The sequence below is a fragment of the Cervus elaphus genome, chromosome 21, assembly GCF_910594005.1.
Source record: "Cervus elaphus chromosome 21, mCerEla1.1, whole genome shotgun sequence".
In the NCBI taxonomy this organism is placed as follows: domain Eukaryota; kingdom Metazoa; phylum Chordata; class Mammalia; order Artiodactyla; family Cervidae; genus Cervus; species Cervus elaphus.
Genome location: NC_057835.1, coordinates 62,821,952 through 62,840,515, shown reverse-complemented (window position 1 = coordinate 62,840,515; position 18,564 = coordinate 62,821,952). Strand labels below are relative to the sequence as shown.

Genomic DNA, 18,564 nt, shown 5'->3' with positions numbered 1-18,564 from the left:
GCTTTGAAATCTGAAACCAGATGTCAAGCGTTCAAGTCATTTCAGCCGGAGTGGAGTTTTGTCTCTGTTCACTTGGCCACTGCAGGCGTATGTGGGGAGGAGGGTGGTCCATGTTTTCAGACCCAAAGCTCCTTTTCCTCTCTTCTTGGTTCAGGGTTAGACCAGGAGGCAGGAAACCTGGATTTCAGCCCAGGCTGCTCTCTGGCTCCTGAAATCGTCATTGTCTTGAGTGTGGAAGTGGGCTGGGGGGAGATGGCGCCACCTCCCTCTGAGCTCAGGTTGGCGTGTAAACGTGCTGCACACACGTGCAGCATCACTGTTGTCAGGAAGATGCAGGAGGAGAGCTGAGGCCCTTGACAGAGAGTAGCCATGCGCAGGATCCACGCAGCTTCCTTTTAAGGGGCCTGAGTGAGGGAACGGGTGTGCTTTGAGCTTGGAAATCTCTGCAAAGGTATATTTTTGAGACTGATGCAAAATCTCAGGCAGTGACGTTCTAGTGACTCAGCACAGTGGGTGGAAGTGATTTTAAATAATGACAGTATCAGCCGTCTTCCTCCTCCTGCTCCTCCTGCCACGGAACACAAACTCTCTGGTCCTGCACCCACTGAGTCAGCTACTCTCTGCGGGCCCGAAATGCAGGCAGCACCACATGTACGTCATGATGCAGCTCTCTGAGACGAGGGGGGAAAGCCCATGAGTGCAACGTCCTTCCCTCTCCTCCCCTCAGTCCCAAGCCCAGATAAACAAGGGGTGATGAAAAGGTCACCTTGTACGTTCCCCAGTTTTAAACAGACTTTTCAGAGCAAAGTGAGGTGTAATTATAGCTGCTACCATCAGAGACGAGGGCACTTAAGTTAATTAGAAAGGGAGGCCACCCAATTTCGGTTAGAAGTTGGTAGTATTTTAGAGAGAAAGAAACTGCGGTACTTGGATGGGGCAGCTTACAGATGTCTTTCAGACAAAACAACAGGGGGATTGGCTTGAGAAAGAGGACGCCAGGTTTGCAGCTTGTGAGTTTCTCCATGACCAGAACAGAGATGGCCTCGTGGACCCCAAAATGGTGCCCAGTCTCAGTGTTCTGGTGATGCTGACCAGTGTCCTGGTCTCCACTGGAGACCCCGGGGCCTCTGGAGGCAAGGGGCCAATCAGAGATTTTTCTGGGGCTTTGGAAGGTTGGCAGAGACCCTTGAGCTAGCAAGCAGGAGGAAAAAGGAGGATGGTTTCTTAGGAGAAGAGACCGACCTCAAGAATAAAAATGAACTGGAAATGGAAAAGATGGGAACCAAAGCGAACACTCAGCACGGAGGCCATCTCAGGAGCTGGGTGCAGGGGTGGGAGCCGTGGGTTCATCCCTCACCTCGCTCACCCCAGACTCTGAGTCTCTGAACTGGGAGATGCATGATTGTAAGAAACGAATATTCACTGGGTACTGTGAGAACAAATGCAAATAAAAGCAAGAGGTTCCATCCTCTCTGTTAAAAATAATGGAAGAGATTTCCTTCTCTTCCTTTTACTTTGAGCACTGCCTTCAGAAAACCTGTCATTGTCAGGATCTCTCTTCTTTGAAAGATGTAAATCCTTTTGAAGACTATATTGGCATTTTGTCCCTTTTATGACCCAGAGATGTCTTCATCAGGCACTTCTTTGAAATGTGAATGCCAAGGGAGATGGCTCCTGTCTCCCAGCATAGATGAGTTGCAAAACATCCTCCTGTCATAAAGTAGAAGTTTGTTTTTCCTTTGGATGGAGTCACATAGGTAACACAGATGGTCACCCCAATTACCAGGTAAAGTTAGGATGAGCTGTGTGAGACCGGTGGTGCTGGCAAGTCCTCTGACTTCAGGACTAGTGGGGTTTATCCTGAGAACCTGTGTGTAATGGGTTGCATCTGCATGGCTCTCTAAAAGGGTGAGATTTCTTTCTGCTTCTGTAATTCTTGATGGATTGTCTGTGCAGTGCATCACATTCCGGTTCAATGCTTATTCAATAACAAAACCTGTTTTGTTCTCTACTACCTTTGGGAAGAGAATTTCTGGGTTGGGAGAAGATTTTGCTTTTAGCTTCCTTGGTGGCTCAGACGGTAAAGAATCTGCCTGCAATGTGGGAGACCCAGATTTGGTCCCTGGGTGGGGAAGCTCCCCTGGAGAAGGGAATGGCTACCCACTCCAGTATTCTTGCCTGGAGAATTCCATGAACAAGAGGAGCCTGGCGGGCTGGAGTGCATGGCGTCACCAGGAGCTAGACACCACTGATCCGCTAACACTCTCACTTTCATACTTCCCCAAAGAGTACCTACAATATACGTGTTACGTGCCTGACCTCCTGAATTAAGTCCATATTTCTAAGTACAGTGTACACCACTTGGCTTTTTACAGCTGAAGTTCTCTCAAAGGACCCAACATTTTCCAAGGGATGATCTTAAAGCTCAGTGAAGGATCAGATATTCATTTGTGGTGGTTTCAGAAGGCAAGAGGCTTGTCCAAGCTCATGACAACTGGAGAGAAACAAGAGATTATTAAATTCCTGGACTCCAGGACTCTCCGCTGCCATATCACCCATCCCTAGAAGCCCACATCATTTGGGTTGTCACTGTATTGCACTCTTATATAATTTCTTTTATAGTCACTTGCAATATTCAAATTTTCCCCAAGTTCCTGATCATGGTCTGCTTCATCATGTTTGATGAATTCTTGAAAATAAAAAAAGCACTTTGATCCTCTTCTAGCTAGGTGTGTGAGAGAAATGAGTGAATATTTCCACATTGTAGCAGTGTCATTCATGAGAACCAAAACCTGGACACCACCCAAACGGCTATCCACAGGTGAGTAGGGGACAATTGTGATCTTTCTGTACAAGAAGTCCTGCTCAGCCATTAGAATAAATAAATGATAAAGGCGAGTCCTTAGTAAGTCTCAAAAACATTACAGTGAGCCAGAGAAAACAGCTCCAAAATCACTATATGTTTTCCACTTAGGTGAAATTCTATAATAAACCAAACTAATCTATAGTAAGAGAAAGCATCTCAGTGGTTGCCTGGGTGGAAGTAGACAGATCGACTGCAGATGAGAATGAGGGAACTCTGGGTGATGGTGGATATGTTTTATGTCTTGATTAGGATGGGGGTTGCACAGGTGTATCCATTTATCAAAATAACCTGAATACGTAAAATCAGTTCAGTACAGTCACTCAATTGTGTCTGACTCTGCGACCCCAAAGACTGCAGCATGCCAGGCTTCCCTGTCCATCACCATCTCCCAGAGTTTGCCCAAACTCATGTCCATCGAGTTGGTGATGCCATCCAGCTGTCTTCTCCTCTGTCATCTCCTTCTCCTCTTGCCTTCAATCTTTCCCAGCATCAGGGTCTTTTCAAATGAGTCAGTTCTTTATATCAGGTGGCCAAAAATATTCATTCCTTCCAATGAATATTCAGGAGTGATTTCCTTTAGGATTGACTGGTTTGGTCTCTTTGCTGTCCTAGGAACTTTTAAGAGCCTTCTCCGACACTACAGTTCAAAAGCATCAGTTCATTGGTGCTCAGGTTTCTTTATGGTCCAACTCTCACATCCATATATGACTACTGGAAAAACCATAACTTTGACAGTATAGACCTAAAATAGGCATTGGAAAAGATCCTTATGCTAGGAAAGATTGAAGGCAGGAGCAGAAGGGGTCGACAGAGGATGAGATGGTTGGATTGCATCACCCACTTGATGGACCTGAGTTTGAGCAAGCTCCAGTAATTGGTGATGGACAGGGAAGCCTGGCGTGCTGCAGTCCATGGGATTGCAAAGAGTTGGACATGACTGAATGACTGAACTGAACTGAATTATATATAACATACACTTCAGTCAGGTTTTTCAGGAAAAAATCATTTTCCCCTTTATGCACAAAATTTGAAATTTAAAAAGGTGCAATTTTCTGAATCAATCAAGGTGACCTGGTCCCTATGAAGATGGGAGCACGGTCCTCCTGCAGGGCCCTCTGAATATGTCACAGGCTTACAAGGGTGTTAAGGTTATCCTAGTCCCCAGTCTCTGAGAAGTAAAGAGGAGCCTGGCTCACAATAACGCTCAGCAGGGAGGGAGGGGTGTGTTCCCAGATCCCTTCTCTGGGGAAAGCCTGACCTGTCAGAATAAAGCGCAGCCCACAGCTAGCAGGGTTGTTGATGAATCATGAGGCGTTTATAGGAATGAAAGTTCTGTGATTCACACATGTCAGAGTTGATGGGAAAATTAAGGGCTCCCTTCCCCAAGGAGGGGGGATCGAGAACTCTCTTTAAATATTACATTTCTTTAGATAAAAAACTAAGTCACTTCAGCTCCTCCCCACTGATTCATTCGGGAGAAATACCTGTCAGGTTTTATGTCTGGTGAAGTCAAATCCTTTCCCTGAACAAGGTAGTGTAGGGTGTAGGGAGATCACTTAACTCTTGTCAGTGTTTTTTAATGTAGAGAGAAAACCCACTTCTCGGTCACTCGAGCTAGGTGAAGGCAGGGACATCATCCTTCTCTGACTGGGTTACCAGCCTCAGTCAAGGGTCAGGCAGAGGAAGATGGGCCAGAATGGTAATTCAGTGATTTAAATAGACGTCATGAAGCCGGAGAATATCTCTAGGATCCCATTCTGATATCTGGGCTTCGCTGGTGGCTCAGACAGTAAAGAACCTGCTGCAATGCAGGAGACCTGGGTCTGATCCCTGGGTCAGGAAGATCCCCTGGAGAAGGAAATGGAAACCCACTCCAGTAAGCTTACCTGGGAAATCCCATGGACAGAGGAGCCTGGTGGGCTACAGTCCATGGGGTCACAAAGAGTCGGACACGACTGAGCAACTAATGCTTTCAGAGAGATTATTAGAGGCCTTTGAGCATTCATCAAATTTCCATCTGTCTTTTTTTTTTTTAATTAAAAAAATTTGGGGAGGGGGGCGCTGTGCTGAGTCTTTGTGGCTCCTCTGGCTTTCTTCAGTTGCAGTGAGCTAGAGGGGGCTACTCTCTAGCTGCAGGGTCTCGGCTTCCCATTGAGGTGGCTTCTCTTGTGGAACACAGGCTCTAGGGTGCCTGGGCTCAGTGGTTGCGGCCTGTGGCTCTAGAATTCGGGCTCAGTGGTTATGGAGAATGGGCTTAGTTGCTCCAAGGCATGTGGGGTGTTTGTTCCCTGACCAGGGACTGAACTCATGTCCCCTGCATTGGCAACTGGCAGGCGGATTCTTAACCAGTCAACCACCAGGGAAGTCCTCCATCTGTGTTAAGTATGGGCTTCCATGAAGGTGTGGAGGGAAGAAAGTAACAGCAGAGATCTGAGTGATGCATCTGTGAGTCCAAGGAACACCAAGGACTTCTAGCTGTCCCCAGGAACGGCAGGCAACAGTTTCAGCCTCAGAGCATCAGAACAAACCAGCCCTGTGGACAACCTGATTTCAGGCTTCTAGCCTTCAGAACCGTGAGAGAATACATCTCAGTTCTTTCAGCACCCAGTTAGTGGTGCTTTGTTCCGGAGCCCTAGGAAGTGAATACAGGAGGCCGAGCAGGAGAAAGAGCTTCGTGCATCCGAAGAAAGGGCAAAAGGTTGACGTGTCTGGAGGTGCCGAGTGAGGAGAAGGCCATCATGGTCCGCTCTGGCTGGGCTGCGGGCTGCAGCGACCAGAATGCTGGTGACTGTCCCCAGGGGGCCTTCGGGGGATCTTTCCAGGTTTTCATCATGGAAGGAACATTCAGATTGAGTCACAGGAGCTGGGATCAGCCTCCCCTCGCTCTGCTCGGACTGTGTAACTCACATTTCCACTTTCACTGTCTGTAACACAAGAGGATGCTCATGACTTGCTTCATCAGTCCATCTCTCAGAGTGCTAGCTGGGAATGGCGGATGCTATTGGAAAGTCTGCTGTGAACCACGTACCGGGGTTTTAGATGTAACTAACTACTCCTGTCGGTTACTGAGTTTCATCAGAGACCCGGCCCGCCACCCCCAACCCCTGCAACAAAGGGAAATGAAAATAGGGAGCTGCTTGTCTAGGCCTTACTAAGAGATTGTGAAGTCAGTGTTGAGACTGTTAATTCATCACCTGCCTGGAGACTCCCTAAGACAAGGCTGGGGCACCCAGTAAGAGACAGGTGGGGAGGGGCTCTCTAGGGTGAGAGCTGCACAGAAATGGGTGGGGGGCATCTCCCCTCACACCTCTGACTGTCTCTACCCCCCACCTCCATCCCCACAAGAGTGCTAAGTCACTCCAGGCGTGTTCCACTCTGTGCAACACCATGGTCTGTAACCCTCCATGCTCCTCTGAACATGGGATTTCCCAGGCAAGAATACTGGACTGGGTTGCCATGCCCTCCTCCAGGGGACCCTTCCAACCTAGAGATGGAACCAGCGTCTCTTACGTCTCCTGCATTGACAGGAAGGCTCTTTATCAATTGTGTCACCTGGCAAGGCTCGAAGGAAGACAAGTGAAATTCTGAGGCTTCAGAGGCCTGCAGAGAGCTCCACAGGTACCCTCTGGAGTTGGAGGGACAAAGGGACTGATGTTGCGGCCACATTTCAAGCCACAAAGGCAGAGCCTGGTGGGAGTGGTCCCCTAGGGTGGTGGGACGAGGAGAGGGGTGCATGGCAGTGAGCTGCACTCAGGGATGTGGGGCTCAGGAGCGAGTTTCCGTGATGGCGGGAGGACCTGCAGAAGTGCGCTGGCGTGGAGTTACCTTGAAAGGGACTCAGCCCCAAAGGACCACCTGCAAGGCAAGTGACCCCAGCAGAGAGACTTGGGGTTGGGTGGGCAGCAGAAGCCAAGGCTGGGGGCTAAGTGGGCATCTTGAGGAATAGCACTAATGTCAAATATGTCCCTGCAGAGGGATCCCCTCTGGACTGCAAAAGCTCCCCATGGGAGAGAGTGAGCACGTGGGCAGGACACCCCTACCCCCACCCCAGGCACTGGTTCTGGGGCCCTACACTGATCAAGCGCTCCCCTGGAGTGCCCTGTCCCCTCCCCATGCTCCAAGTCTGGAGGGGCCGGAAGAGGATATGAGCAGGGGAGGAACAGGGGAGACGTCCACTGAGTTCCTCCTCCCTTATTCTGAGTTTCTTAGCCTGAGTCAAGCCTGAGTTGTAACTTGGATATGGGGTTATTGCCTTGAGATAGACTGAACTGGACTTCCCAGTACCTGCAAAGGGAGACTATTCATTGATAAATAGAATGACTGGAAAAGCTCTGGGACTTTACCTCGAATTCATCTGGGGACAGAGAAAAACAACTGGACCAGCAGTTGCTTAAAAACGCAGTGGCTAGAAAGAGTCAAGATGTTTTTCTCTTTTTTTGGTTAACATCTCTTGATTTTTAATTGGAGGATAATTGCGTTACAATGTTGTGCTGGGTTCTACCACATAACATTGTGAATTAGCCGTAAGTATACATATATCCCCTCCCTCTTGAACCTCTCCCATCCCACCTCCCCACCTCTCTAGGTTGCCACAGAGAACCAAGTTGTGTTCCGTGATGTATAGCAAAGTCCCACTAGCTCTCTTTCTACCTAGGGTACTGTATATGTTTCAATGCTCCTCTCTCAATTCATCCCACCCTCTTCTTCCCCTAAAGATGCTTTGCTGTTTATACTGTACTGAATCTTACTCTTTTAACAAAGAGCTTATAGTTAGATAAGTTAACCTGAGAAACTCCTTTCCTGGAAATAAAAGAATCAGCAGAGCCCACTCTCTTTTACTGTCGATAAATAAACATTCACATAAGGGACATGTATTTTTTTTTAATTTTTATTGAATAGTTGATTTACAATGTTGTGTTAATTTCAGGTGTATAGCAAAGTGAATCAAGTATACCTATACATCTATCCACTCTTTTTTAGACTTTTCCCAAATAGGCCATTACAGAGTGCTGAGCAGAGTTCCCTGTGGTATACAGTAGGTCCCTGTGTGCATGCATGAGTGCTCAGTCACTCAATTGTGTCTGATTCTTTGTGACCTCATGGACTGTAGCCTGCCAGGCTCCTCCATCCCAGGGATTTTCCAGGCAAGAATACTGAAGTTGGCTGCCATTTTCTACTTCTTATCAGCTATTATTTTACATATAATAGTGTGTATATGTCAATCCCAGTTTCCCAATTTACCCCCCCCCTCTTCCTCCCTGGTAACCCTAAGTTTGTTTTCTATATCTGTGACACTGTTTGGTAAAGAAATTCTTTGTACCATTTTTTTATTCCGCATACAAGTGATAATTGTCTTTTCTGACTTCACTCAGTATGACCATCTCTGGGTTCACCCGTGTTGCTGCAAACGGCATTATTTCATTCTCTTTTATGGCTGAGTAGTATTCCAGTGTATATATGTAGCACATCTTCTTTATCCACTCTTCTGTCAGCGGATATTTAGGTTGCTTCCCTCTCTTGGCTATTGAAACTGGGCCTGTTTTAAACAACGATTAAATATGGGGTGCTAGAAATTGCTGTTCTCTTTCATTAGTTTTATTTAGTTTGAATCAAGCTAGCAACAGGAGAGACCCAGGGTTTCAAATTTCAAAGCCAGTAACTTCAAGGTTGGAGGTTGAAAAACCCGGTTACCCAGGAGTTCTGCAAGGGTGAGCCAGCCACTTGGACGCTGGCCCCTGTTGGGGGAGCTTGCCTGACGCTCCTCCTGAGGCCTGGGGGCCAGTGAGAGCAGGGCGGTGCGGCAGGCTTCTTTGGCCCCTTCCTTAACTGCCCCTTTTTAAAATTCCTTTGACAACACCCTAGTCATTCACTTGGCACTTGTATCCTGTCACCTGTCTATAGTTCATTGATTTTTTTTCTGTATGAATGTTGACTTGGACTAGACCATAAACCCTTCTTCAAGGTAGGGGTCTTGCTTTGAATATTTCATAACATGAGTCTTTGTTCACCTTCCGGGACTTCACAATCAGCCAGGGGAGATCAGAGAGTAAAGAGAAAGCTCTGGGCCGTGCACCGATGGTTCGGGGCCATGGCATGGCCGTCCATCCTCCTCCACCTTCTTCTCTTAGAAACCGTCCCCTATCTGAGAGGTTGCCTCCTCTCAGCTTCAGAGATGGCACCAGTGGTCCAGGCCACAGGTACTAACATCCTGAACTCATTTCCCCATCCACAGCGAGTGGTCATAGTGAGCTGCTGAGGAACCTGCTTTCCTGCTGAACTTGAGCCTGGGGCAATGGAGGCAGGAGCTGCTGTAGTCAGGATGCCTCTGATGCCTGAGCCTGTGCGTTTGCCTCAGGTTCTGGTCTGGGCTGAATTGTCTGTCAACCGACAGAAAATACAGAAAGGTGTTACGAGAGAGGGGTGTTATGGAGTCACATATGATTAAATGTCACACGTGTGTATATGTGTGTGTGTGTGTGTGTGATGGCTTCTAGGAGGCAGTGACACCTGAGCCAAACCTGGAAGGACTGGCAGGAGTACCTAGAGCTGTTCCAGGCAGAGAGAGAGTGGCAGGTTTGTACTTGCGACCTGACATCAAAGTAGGTGAGATTCCAGAAGCCTCCAGGGCCTCCACGTTGCATTCCAGTGCTTCCCCAAACATCTGTGGAAGGAAAATGCTTTCAGGGGATATTACTGGATAGATGTGCAGAGAGACAACTGTGGACAAAATTCCTGAGAACAAAATTGCTCCGCTTCTTGCATGGCCAGGTTTTTCGGAGCCTTTAATCTGTTAGTGTGCACCCAACAACAGAACGCTTGCCTGCAGAGCACAAATGACGCTCTCTCTCGAACACTTTTGGAAAGTTTATGAAGTGCACTTCTCCCTGAGGTGTGGAGTAATAAATCATTCAGCAGCACTCATATCCCGCCATCCTGGGTCTAATTGGCTCCCCGATCGTAAAACCAAACTACATGGTACCCAAGACAATATAAACACACTCGATTGGGCAAATAATGGTGTGATGGATGACTGTAGACTTGTCAAGAGTTCCTGAATATTTCAGCCTTCTCTGTTTTGCATATGAATGACTCTCACCCAGCATTATTCTGTAGTTCATTGGAATACAGTTTAGATGGCTGGGACCAGTGCAATGTGCCCTGAGGATGTATGAATATTGGCTTAGTGGAACCCTCCGAGAGGTGAAGCCATTTTTATTAGTGAGGTCATGGGCATTTGCAGAGACTCTGGATGGACAGGCAGTGGCAGGAATGGGGAGTTGGGATTTCACCAGGGATTTGAAAGTGAAAGTAGCTCACTTGTGTCCGACTCTTTACGACCCCATGGACTATACCGTCCCTGGAATTCTCCAGGGCAGAATACTGGAGCAGCCTTTCTCTTCTCCAGGGTATCTCCCCAACCCAGGGATCGAACCCAGGTCTTCTGCATTGCAGGTAGATTCTTTACCAGCTGAGTCACAAGGGAAGTCCAAGAAGGCAATAATCAGGTGTATTTTAGAAAGCCCATTCTCAGGGCGAGGGGATTTGAAGCGGGAGTGTTCCTAGAGACAAACTAGTTAGCAAGCTATTTCTGTGGTGGGGGAGAAATCATTTAGGGGCTGACCTAGGGGCTTCCCTGGTGGCTCAGACGGTAAAGAATCTGCCCATAATGCGGTAGACCCATGTTCAATCCCTGGGTTGGGAAGATCTCCTAGAGAAGGGAATGGCTACCCACACCACTCCAGTGTTCTTGCTTGAAGAATTCCGTGGACAGAGGATCCTGGCGGGCTACAGTCGATGGGGTTGCAAGGAGTTACACATGTCTGAGTGACTCACACTATGGCAGTGAAGTGGTCATGGGACTGGAAGGAAGACATGATGACCTGAGAAACATTTAGGAGGTGGACCTGGGTCTGAAGCAGCTGTGGGGGGTGAGAGCAGGGATTAGGGGATGGGAGGATGATCCATGACTCCTGGCCTGTTCAAACAGAGTGAACAGCTCTGGCCCTGCAGTTCCCAGACAGCCTAGCCCAGAGGAAGCAATGCAGAATAAAGCTCAGTTTGCATCCTGGCGCTGTCAACTACTCAGTAATATGGTTTGTGCTAGTAAGTTCACACCTTCAAACCTTGGTTTCTTCACCTGTGAATGGGATGATACCATCTCACCAGTATAAAGTGACTGGCACATAGCTGATGCTTAAGAAGAGGAAGCTACTACAGTTCCTGAGATAGAGAGCCCATAAGGAGGAGCCACTGAAGGAGAAAGACAATACGTTTTCATTTTAGAAGCACTGCACTGGAGTTGACTTGGGCAGCCACATGTGGGTGTTCAGTAGGAGAGTGGATGTACAGGTATGGAACTTAGGAGAGAGGTCTGGGCTGGAGAGAGAAACCAGGGGCCATCAAGCCTTTGGAATTAGACCAAGGAAAGAAAGGGACTTCCCAGGTGGCGCTAGTGGTAAAGAATCTGCCTGCCAATGCAGGAGACATAAGAGATGCAGGTTTAATCCCTGGGTCAGGAAGAGGAGGAGGAAATGGCAACCCACTCCAGTATTCTTGCCTGGAGAATTCCATGGACAGAAGAGCCTGGTGGGCTATGGTCCATAGCATCCCATAGAGTCGGATGCGACTGAAGCAACTTCACACACGCATGCACAAGGGAAGGAAGTAAATGAGGATAACCTGAGATTGTATGGAGAGAGGGAAATGAAGGGCCCGAGAGAGAGCCTTGGTAGTGTTGACATTCAGGAGGTGAGAAGGAGGAGAGTAGGTAATAAGGCTTGTTATGATGAGGAATAAGAAAGAGGCAAGCTGGAGTCCGAAAACCTGGATTTGACTCTCAGCTCCATCATTTACTGGCTGTGTGATCCTGGGCAAACTCTCTAAGCCTCAGTTTTCTTATCTGTAAAATGGGAATTTAACCCATACTGCCTACCTCAGTGGACTTTGGTGAGTTAAGGTTCGTGAAATTGTTTTTTAAGCTAAAAAGCCTTTATAAGTGGTTCCATGTGATCAGGTTTCCCCTATAGACCGAATCATCCTAGGCCTAAAAACAAGATAACTTCAAGAGGGACTCGGCAGGAGGTGAGGCTGGCCACACTCACTTGGCAGGAATTGCAGCCCACGAAAATGTCTCCTGGGCAGTTCTGGGGTTCCCGGACAGGGGGTACCACCCAGCAGTCTCTTTTGTTCTGAGCAAGGGGTCCGCACCCCATTCTGAGAAAACAAACACTTATACACAGGCCTCTCATGCTCTTTCCCCCTTGACCCCATCACCCTGGCTACACCTGGGGGGACTTGGAGTGGGCCGTGCTCCTGGGGCAGCTGGCTGGCCAGCAGCTCCCCAAGCCTGCCGGGGGCCAGGCACTGCAGACCCCGCCCTCTCCTGTGTGGAGGTCTGGACTCGGGAGCACCGAGGGAGCCCAACACTGCCGAGGGCTGGGAGCCTTGGCGACGGAGGGAGGGTAGCTCCTGGCACACCTCCCTGCTGATGGGGGCCAGGGTACCAGGGTGGGGCTTCTCTGCCTCCTGCTTCTCCAGCTGTTTGTTTCCTTTCTCAGTAAACCCCTGCTCAACAAGGCGACCTGAGAGTGCTGCTATGTCTTGCAGCTTAAAGCAGCCCAATTGTCAAGGGAGAGTCTCAAGATCTCTCCAGAGAGACTGGGAGTTTGCTCAGAGCAAAGTGCACCAGCTACTCGAGGAATGGGAACATGGTTCAGTCTATTGCTGGGGACTGTAAACAAGATCGCAGTACCTCCGCACAGCAAAAACACTGCAGCTGGAAACAGAACAAGGAAGTTCTCTGTGTACCTCCATGGAGGGCTCCACGGATGTCCTCCCAAGTGAAAAGTGTGACGTTTAGAATGGTGTGCATAACCTATCACTTACATAGCAAAATGCAATCCATATACTATCTTGGGAATATCACACATAATCTAATGACATTGGTTGTTTATGAGGAGGGGAGCTAGGTGACAGGCAGCCATGGTGAGAGAAAGAATTCTCCTGTAATAACTGTAATAACTTTTCTTTTAATTAAAAAAATGTATATATTTAATTGGAGGATGATTACTTTTCAATATCGTGATGGCTTTTGCCATACATCTTGAATCTTGAAATGAAATCACCTACTTAAATAATCATATGAGGAAAAAGTTTTTAAGAACATGGCCAATGATGTTGAGCCATCCTGGGTTCAAATTTGGCTCCATAATTTATTGCTGTGTGATACTGAACAAATTATTCCACCTCTTTGAACTCATTTTTCTCATCTGTAAAATACTAACATGAATGCCTCCAGATAGAACTGTTGCAATACTCTGCCCTGCCTGGCACGTAGTAGCCATTTGACTTTGGTTGGCTGTTGTTGTCATTGCCAGCTGCCCCATGAGGCACTTTCCCTTTTCCTCTTAGCCTCAAGACACTTTCCACTTTCCTCCTCAACTTCCATGCTCCTTAAGCTACAAAACTTCAAAGTGGCACTTTTGTTTGCATTTTTGTTCTCCCCCCCCCCCCCCCCCCCCACCGTACTCTTTGGGATAAGCACCGTTTGGGGATAGGACCTTGTAAATTAGAATCAAAGGCTTCCCTGGTAGCTTAGTCAGTTAAGTATCTGCCTGAAGTGCAGGAGACCTGGGTTTGATCCCTGGGTCAGGAAGGTCCCCTGGAGAAGGAAATGGCAACCCACTCCAGTATCCTTGCCTGGAAAATCCCATGGACAGAGGAGCCTGGTGGGCTGCAGTCCTCTGCTGTACCCAGATCAGCTCTTCTATATACGATGTATATATATTTCTGTATACAATGTAGTTGTTTTACAGCAGGAGTTGGGGATGGGGCACAAGAGGATTGAATCCACCTATTAGCAGTGGAAGTCCTTTTATTTTCAAATGTAGATATTCTTATTTCTGTGAGATAAAAGGGTAAGACATCCATTGTGAGAGTAACTCCATCAAGCACAGGCAGTTTGGCACTCCACACCATAGGAGGGTTGAAGGAACACGCCTGGTTATAGTGTGTGCGTGTGTTACTTTTGGCCAACTGCCAGCGTATTGCATTGTGTTCTGCTCTGGGTATCTCGTTGAGGCCTGACAAGAGGAAAAGCAGGGTCATGGCCAAACCCACAATTCTATTTGCGTCTGCATCTATCTTTTTCTCCCCTCTCATTTCCATGAAGGAGGTATCCCTTCCATATCAAAGCCCACCCCTACCCTGTGGTTGGATCCCACGCCTCTAATCTTCTTGGGGAACTTGTTCCCTTAGACTCCTCCTTCTGCAGCAGTTCAAAGGCTCTTCAGGGTACAGTAGTGATCGTGCAGATGTAATTCCTTTTTCAACTGAGAATTCCAGTGCCTGAGGCCCGGAGCAGGTAAGAAGTGGGGGTGGGATTCAGATGAGGTTGCCTGACACTGCTCCACGTGCCCGTGCATGCTCGGTCATGTCCAACTCTTTGCAACCCCATGGACTGTAGCCTGCCAGACTCCTCTGTCCATAGGATTCTCTAGGCAAGAATACTGGAGAGGGTAGCCAATTCCTTCTCCAGGGATCTTCTCAACCCGGGGATCGAATCCACGTCTCCTGTGTCTACTGCATTGGTTGGCGGATTCTTTGCCACCGAGCCACCTGGGAAGCCCTACTTTTTCAACAGCTTTCAACCAGTTCTCCTTGTTTTAATGCTAGTTCCTAGCCCCCTTGCCTTACTCCCACTTTTAAAGTTTCCTGGTGCCACCACGTCCTAAGACTTTGAAGATGTAAACTGTGTTGGTTTTAAGTTTCTTCACTCCTGGCTTCAAAGTCAGCTGTCTTCAGTCTGCTCAATCAGTTAAGACTTATCTAAATGGTTTCCAGCTCTCAAATTTTTGTGGTTATTTTATTCTGTCCCCTACTCACCATCCTTAAGGGTTTATGTTAAACACAATCACTTTATCTTTGTTTTTGTGGGGTTCCAGGAGGAAAACGAGATGCCTGTGTTCTCTTGCTCATTAGCCCTCTACTCTGGATGTGAGTCCACCCCTCCGCTGACGTCACTCAGGCTGAGTCCACCAGTGACCTTCATGTTCTCAAATGAAGTGAGCTTTCACCCTTGATTACACAATCTCTCAGCAGCCTTAGTCAACACTGAGTACTCTCACATACACACTTCTACACTTACAATGGAAAACCAACAAGGACCTCCTGTATAGCACAGGGAACGCTGTTCAATGCTACGTAGCAGCCTGGATGTGAGGGGAGCTTGGGGGAGAATGGATATACGTATGTGTATGGCTGAGTCCCTTTGCTGTCCACCTGAAACACTCACAACAATGTTAATCGGTTATATTCCAATATAAAGTAAAAAGTTGAAAATGAAAAAAAGGGCTTCCCTGGTGGCTCAGTGGTAAAGAATCCCTCTGCCAATGCAGGATATACAGGAGATGAGGGTTCAATCCCTGAGATGGGAAGATCTCTTGAAGGAAGAAATGGCAACCCACTCCAGTATTCTCGCCTGGAAAATTCCATGAACAGAGGAGCCTTGTGGGCTACAGTCCATGAAGTCCCAAAGAGTCAGACATGACCGAGTGACTGAGCACACACATCCACACTTTCCCCAGATCTTCCTCCCAAGAGGCTTCTCAGCCTCTCAAGCAAATAGAGCCCACCTGAGCCTATGTCCAATAGGTTAGCTATATTTGGACAATTTTGCTTTACCCTGTTCCCCACCACTGTTACCTACTTTTTCAAACATTCTGTAATCATTCCAGGCCCTGCCTTTTCCCCCTAAAATGTCTGCCTACATTTTAGGGGCCAAAAAAAAAAAATGCACTGCTCTTTGTGTATGGGGGTTATTAGTAAACACACTTTAAAAAAATCCTAAATTTCTATTCTTATTTGAGGTGCTTTGATAAGTGTGAAACCACCTGTTCTCTGGCCTGTGTGCTGCAGCAATTCTCAGATTCTTCAGTGAGCTGCTTACTGGTAGCTGAGAACCTGAAATTCGCATCAACTCATTCAGCCTTCTGAGAGAATCTATCAGGAGGTAAAATCAATAATGCAGATAATTCATACGTTCTACCAGCCCACACATAATTTCTACTAGCTCATTTCTCCCCAGCGCTGCCCGGATAACACCCTGTGCAACACAGATAATAAACAAAATCAAATTACTGCTCTCATATTCGTTGCTTGTTCCTGGATTTGCTCATATGGCTGTTTATAAGGGAGTTCTAAACTGTGGAGGGAGTATTTTTCACCTTATTTCCAGTAACTGTTCTATTTTTCTCAATTCTAAATAGGATTACTCACAGCATAGACACTGCTTGGAACTGGAAATTTTCTCCCAAGGCCTTTATTAATCTTCATTTTTCTCCCGTGGACAATAGGAGAGCATGTGCAGTTTTCCCACAATGGGATTGCCCTTGGAGAAGACCTTGCAGGCACTTCACCCAGGCCCGTGACATGAGCAGCTACTTAGACGTTTGTGGGTCACCAGCCCAGGAGAACAGCTCTCAAATGGGTAATCAGCATGATGATCAATGTGTGTGTGGACTTTGGTGTCATAAAGGCCTGGGTTTAAATCTTGGCTTTGGTGCTATGGTTGACATTGAATAAGACTTAACCTCCCTAGGTCTCAGTGGTTTCATCGTGACATTGGGGATTTTAATGGCACCTACCTCTTAGTGTTGTTATGAGGAGTAAATGAGCTAATCCATGTTCAAAGTGCTTATTATACAGAAGTTGAGACATACAGAGAGTGAAAGTAAAAGTGTTAGTTGCTTAATCATGTCTGACTCTTTACCCACCCCATGGATTGTAGTCTATGTCCATGGAATTCTCCAGGCAAGAATACTGGAGTAGGTTGCCATTCCCTTCTCCAAGGGATCTACCTGATCCAGGGATGGAACCTGGGTCTTTTGCATTGCAGGTGGATTCTTTGCATCTGAGACACCAGGGAGGCCATCATTAGTCACAGGAGCTGGGTGGAGGATTGCTGCTCCCCTGAGTATACCTGTTCTAGACTGGAAGCCATCCATGTGCACCCAAGGGCCATCTGATCCACCGTCCATCAGAAAGATCTTCTTGTGGGGATGGACACCCTCCAGTGGGCCTGGTCCCGTTTCCATGGTCACCTCTGGGTGCAAAAGGCAGCTGCATTTGTGCAGAAATCTGGTCTTGTCTGCAAGCTCTCTGCCTCTCTGGCCAGAGGTGGGAACACGAAGAAAGGGCGAAGGGCCTCTGTACTTCTGGAGCCCACTGGCCGCTAACTTAGCTTGTCCCTACTCTGTGTCTGCTCTCAGGATGCCAGGGCTTTAAGGACACTGCGAGAGAGCAGGTCTGGGCAGCAATGTCAACAGCAGGACAGAAAGAAGACCCGGCTGTCCCAGTCAGTCAAGGAGTAACAATGATAAGAATAAAACATGTTTAAAGATTAAAATCATAGCTGCCATCTATTGAAGGCTTGCTATATGTTAGGACTTGTGTTCAGAACTCTGCCTGCACCATGCCCTCCTCCTACTGCGAGGCTTTCCTATGTCATAGATGAGACTAAGACACAGAAATGTGCCTATGGTCTTGCAGTTAGTACGTATCAGAGTCAGAACTGAACACAGGTTTGCTTGAGGGGAAAATGCACAAAACATTCTAAATCCTTGGTTTACCTACCCGCCAGCTGATGCAAGGGCTCAAGGAAACTCACGTGTCCAAGGATGTTCACTGCAGATGTTTGCACGCTGTCCCTAGCGTGTCCATCAGGAGGGGAATGAATGAACCAAGGCTGGAATACTCTGTGGCCATTAAAAAGGTGACATGATTTGGGCTTCCCTGCTGACTCAGACAGTAAAGAACCTGCAATGCAGGAGATCCAGTTTCGATCCTTGGGTCGGTAAGGTCTCCTGGAGAAGGGAATGGCAACCCACTCCTGTGTTCTTGCCTGGAGAAGCTGCGTGGACACAGGAGCCCGGCGGGTTACAGTTCAGGGGGTCACAAAGAGTTGGATACGACTGAGCAACTAAGCAGGAGCATAATACAGGCAAAGCCGATGAAGCCCGCCGTCCTCAGCCGGCAGTGCACGGGGAGCTTCATGCGTCTGAACAACTTCCGCCTTCAAAGGGCCCGGTGGACTGCCTCGGCTTCTTTTCCATCAGCTGCGGAGCTGCCAGCTCTCTGGGAAGGCAATGCTTTCACCAGATTATTACAAATGAAAGACCTGATTCTCTGCCTGCTCTTTTTTTCCCCCCTCTTCCCCCATTTACTATAATCAGGAAGTCATGTTTTTCATTTAGGATAAGGCAATTATTTTTCTGCTGATGAAGACTAGCAGAAAGCAAACTGAGCCTCATTTCCACATTAATATTATGGGGACCGGATTGAGAGATGACCTGACTTCCGAGGTCTCACCCCTTCTGTCTTTTGGATCTATACCTTATCTGATGAAGGCATCAAACACAACAGCTGCCACCAAAATGGCATGGACAGTGTAAATGACTGTGATCCTTTGTTCCCCACCTGGGAAATGATGAACAGAAGTCAGCATCTGCTGCCCTGGGCTCTGCTGTCCTGTGGTCTAAGTTTATATATAGGTCTAGTTAACGGCCTGCCCCACCCAAAGGAGCAGTGTAATATATATGGAAATCAATTTGTGTTTTTTTTCGCTTGCCTGGAACTCATTTTCTTATTTCCTCTGACTGAATAGGCAGGCAAATCTTTGCAAAGGGAAGCGAATAAGAAAC

The 18,564-nt window shown here is 47.7% G+C and overlaps 1 long non-coding RNA gene across 2 annotated transcripts; it reads left to right on the top strand.

The window, feature by feature from the left end:
- The first annotated feature begins 14,189 nt into the window (after positions 1–14,189).
- On the top strand, positions 14,190–16,346 carry LOC122679675. 2 transcript variants are annotated; one of them, XR_006336478.1, is made up of 3 exons: positions 14,190–14,228; positions 15,733–15,875; positions 16,219–16,346. It is a non-coding gene; the product is annotated as an uncharacterized LOC122679675 (long non-coding RNA). The 2 variants fall into 2 exon arrangements; XR_006336477.1 differs by lacking the exon at positions 14,190–14,228 and adding an exon at positions 14,861–14,928.
- The last annotated feature ends 2,218 nt before the right edge of the window (positions 16,347–18,564 follow it).